Genomic DNA, 4,124 nt, shown 5'->3' with positions numbered 1-4,124 from the left:
TTCTTTATTTTTGCTCAGAAATTAAGTTCCAAATAATGTAGAGACAGAATATTTATTTTTATCTTTTTTTACTATTATTGCTTTTTTCCTAGTGTGGGATCTAAGGTGGCTCACAATATAGATTGAAAAATAATATGGCTAAATCATGAGGTAAAAAAATAATTAACTAACAAATTAAAATACCCGTTTATTAGATTTCTACCTTGCCTTTCTCCCTCCTGTCCCCTGGGACTTGAAGTGACTAGGAACAAAAAGAATGGAAAGAAGCATGGTTAAAAAGATAACAGAGAGTAATTAAAACACTGAACAACTTTTAAAGCAATTTTTTAAAATGTATCAAAAAAGAAGGGGAAAGAAGCAGCACATCCAATTAAAAATTCCTTTTCAAGCAGGCCGTATAACCATTAAAGGCTGTCAAATAAAGTGTTTTTTGCCTATTGCGGAAAATTTCCAAGGAAGGGCCAACCTAACTTCCAGTGGGGGGGGGAGTTCCACAGCCTAGGAGTAATGCCTTCACTGTCCATGCAATGAATGAAATGGCCTATTAATCACACTGACAAAAAGAAAACCAGTGATACGATGTTTTCAGAATGTTTTCTCACAAGTGGGTGATGATGTGTCACCCAACGTCAAATCTTTATACCATTGATGCATGTCAATCATGTTAATGGTCTTCTGTAGCAGACTAGCAGGAAGTGTCTCAAGCCACAACCATCATAGTTTAACCATAAGTATTAAAGCTAAAAGGTCTGCACACTGCTGCCTTTCCCCAAAGTTACTGGTTGAAGCACTTTCCTCAGCCTACATCACTAGAATCAACAGACACCATCTATTTAAAGCATTTCAACTGCTAGAGCTTTACAACTCCCTAGTGCTAGTCAGAGCTTAGAATAGCAACTTGAAACTAAACATGTTCCTTTAATTACTGATGAGCCTCTCAAAATCAATAGACTATTCAAAATGTTACTGGTGAAAATCTTTCATTTAAAACCCGCAGGCTATCTGCACACTTTCCAGAGATGCAAACCAGAGTTTCATTTCACTACAAAACCTTTATATAGCATCTTACCCCATCACTGACTGGAGGTATAATGCAAGAACATTAAGTAACAGTCAAATTATACTACAGGTTGAGATCCCGAAATCCCAACATTCCAAAATCCAAAATTGTCCACATGGGTAGCTGTGATTCTGATGGTACAGATGTACAAATTACTAATAAGAAGAACTACAAAATTATGCATAAAGTACCTTCAGGCTATGTTATAAAGTGTATACAAAACATAAATCAATTTCATGTTTAGACTTGGTTCCCATCTCCAAGTTATCTCATCTATATGTAAAAAAAACAAATCAAAAATCCAATACTCTTCTGGTCTGCTGGGCATTTTGGATGAAGGAGACTCAACTTGTATTTATGATGCTAAAAAATTACTATAAGGGCCTTGCTAAATTAAAACCAAAATGGAAAATGTTTTTCCTTGTTATCAGAAACGCAACAAATTAACATAACAGTTAATACCAAATTTGTCTAGGATCTTATATTTCAAACCTTTTGTGATGACATCGGGCATGTACTGTTTTCAAGCATCTCTCTTCCCTCCACAATAAAGAATCCATTTTTGCAAAAAGCTAGCTTTTGCAAGTGCTAGTTTGTAAGTCAATTTCCTTAACATGGTAATACATTTCTCACAAGTTATTCAGTTTGTCGATTGTTTTTAAAAAGAGATTGCTAAACTTCATAGAGCTTTACACAAAAATAAAAATAAAATAGATTCCACCACTCCTTCTTGGATATGAATTGCAAACTTTGTTTCTTAGGTTTTTTCCTCTTTTAAAACCAAAGCAGAAATCTGCATGACATGACAGCTGTGAATGACATATGCTTATGGAAATAATTCATTCAAAGGAAGCAGGCCCTTGGGTGGTGTATAACAATCAGAGGACACTAATGCGCACAGAAGAGAACCAGGACTATGAAACAACATGCTTCTGCAACTTGGCATCTCTCTGAACTACCAGCTACATATTCCAGTTGACATCCGGCTGCAGAGAACAAACACCTGAACATACCCAACAGAGGCTGATTGACATAAACCCAGCCTGTGGTAGGATTGACATGGAAATGTTTCATTTTCCCATTGGCTGAGAATAGGTAATGGAAGCATTTGAGCCATAGTCATCGTCGTGGGCTGCAACACGAAGAAGCTAGTTCCCCAATCTGTGTCTCTCTTAAGAAATCTAGAAAGCGGAATTGATGCTAGCTGTTATTAACTACACTTGCTCAGTATAACACACAAACAGACTCAGAACTGTCACAAACTACAGACAGGATTATACACACTGTTCTTCACTGGGTTATGTAAATGTAATGCTTTAGTCTTTTGGTTAAAGGATAGTGGGGAGTGGAATTATACACCCCTCTCCAAAAGATTCTCTTCACAGAATTTCACAGAACAGCAAAGTTGGAAAAGGCCTTATATGTCATCTAGTCAATTACATAATGAAGATGAAAACTCACTGCTATGTGTCACTAGAAATGGCTGTGTTTGTATTGTGTGCCTACAATTTTTTCCAATTACCATAACCCAAAGGCGAACCTATAACAGGGTTTTCTTGGCAAAATTTGTTCAGATGGAGCTTAACTTTGCCTTTCTGGGGCTGAGAGAAAGTAACTAATAGTCTCTGCTTTAAAATTTAATGAAGGTTTATAACATAAGCTTTCATAGACTATGTCTGCTTCGTCATATGCATCTGGGTCTCCTTCAGCTGCCTAATGAAGGACCCCTATGAATGTGGGAAAACCATAAATAATAAAACCACATTCTTTTTACCTAAGACAATTAGACAAGCCTATCTAGGAATCTCCAGTTCCTTCAATGCAACTCTATGGTCAACATCTGCCAGAGGTTGGCCACAGAATCGGGGTGGAGGACCTACAAATGCCTAGAAAAGTGTTTTCTCTAGGAATTTTAGATTCCCAGCACAACTCTATTGTCAATGTTCAGCAGAAATGTGCAGAGGACTTAGAGATTCCTAGAGATGTTACATTAATCAAAACCGCAAATAACAAATCCACAAAAGTCAAAACCCCAAATGTGGAGGGCCAACGTACAAAATCCCTTTGCATACTGATATAACTAACATGGCTAGACTTTGAATATAACATTAGCCAAGTTATTTTGCTACCTAAGGCAAAAAATTAGTCCCACCGCTTCTCTTTACACTGGCCATAGGACATTATAGGCTCCACCAGATGGCCAACAGCACAGTAATTTTGGGCTATCTGTTTTTTCTGATGCATGCACACTTGTAGCAGGAGTTCTGCTCACATCTAATGATACTGGAAACATACGGCTTCCAGGCTCTTTGTGATGCCTGGAGTGCAACATGTCATCCAGAAGTACATCACACTACCCAGAAATCCATAGGAACCAAGACAAGGGAAAATGCTGGTGCGGGGAAGAGGCCGCCTCCCTCCTCCTCCTCAGGCCCGCCTCGCTTGGGTGCAAAACACACTGCAGAAATAGCCCGCTTTCAGGCCGCTTCAACTGCTCCTGGCTCAATGCTAAGAGATTTTGGGAAGTGTAGTTTTTGTGAGGCATTTTAGCCTCCTCTCCAGCAGCGCCCTTTAAGAGATTTTGGACTTCAGCTCCCAGAATCCCAAGCTATGGGCCAACATGGCTGAGGCTTCTGGGAGATGAAGTCCAAAAGCTCTTCGAGGGGACAGTTTGGGGCCACTGTAACTTTTGTATGTTTTCATATGTGGTTCCCTCAAACTGTGCTCTTTTAAGGGTTTCTCTTTTTGGACTTCAGCTCCCAGAATCCCAGACCGTTAGCCGACATGGCTGAGGCTTCTGGGAGATGAAGTCCAAAATTAAAGGGCACAGTTTAGGGACTATTGGTATAGAATCAGTGGCCCTCAAACTGTGCCCTTTAAGGGATTTTGGACTTCAGCTCCCAGACTCCCAGGCCATGGGACAACATTGCTGAGGCTTCTGGGAGCTGGAGTCCAATAGCATGTGGGTTTGTTGGGGGTGATGGGAATTGTAGTCCCAAACTCAGTCGCCTCCCCTTTCCCTGTCGTCCTGGAGCGCCCTCTGGCGGCAGAAGAAAGGGAGACT

The 4,124-nt window shown here is 39.8% G+C and overlaps 2 protein-coding genes across 3 annotated transcripts in view; one reads left to right on the top strand and one right to left on the bottom strand.

Moving 5' to 3' along the window:
* DPY19L3 (dpy-19 like C-mannosyltransferase 3) overlaps positions 1-4,124 on the top strand; it is a 127,944-nt gene that overhangs the window by 70,736 nt on the left and 53,084 nt on the right. The gene's annotated exons all lie outside the window — the stretch shown is intronic.
* Positions 1-4,124, bottom strand: part of LOC121914384 (neural-cadherin-like) — a 40,984-nt gene that overhangs the window by 27,586 nt on the left and 9,274 nt on the right. The gene's annotated exons all lie outside the window — the stretch shown is intronic.

The sequence above is a fragment of the Sceloporus undulatus genome, chromosome 8, assembly GCF_019175285.1.
Source record: "Sceloporus undulatus isolate JIND9_A2432 ecotype Alabama chromosome 8, SceUnd_v1.1, whole genome shotgun sequence".
Classification (NCBI taxonomy): Eukaryota; Metazoa; Chordata; class Lepidosauria; order Squamata; family Phrynosomatidae; genus Sceloporus; species Sceloporus undulatus.
The sequence above is the reverse complement of the archived record's forward strand: the minus strand, read 5'-3'. Positions and strand labels throughout refer to the sequence as shown.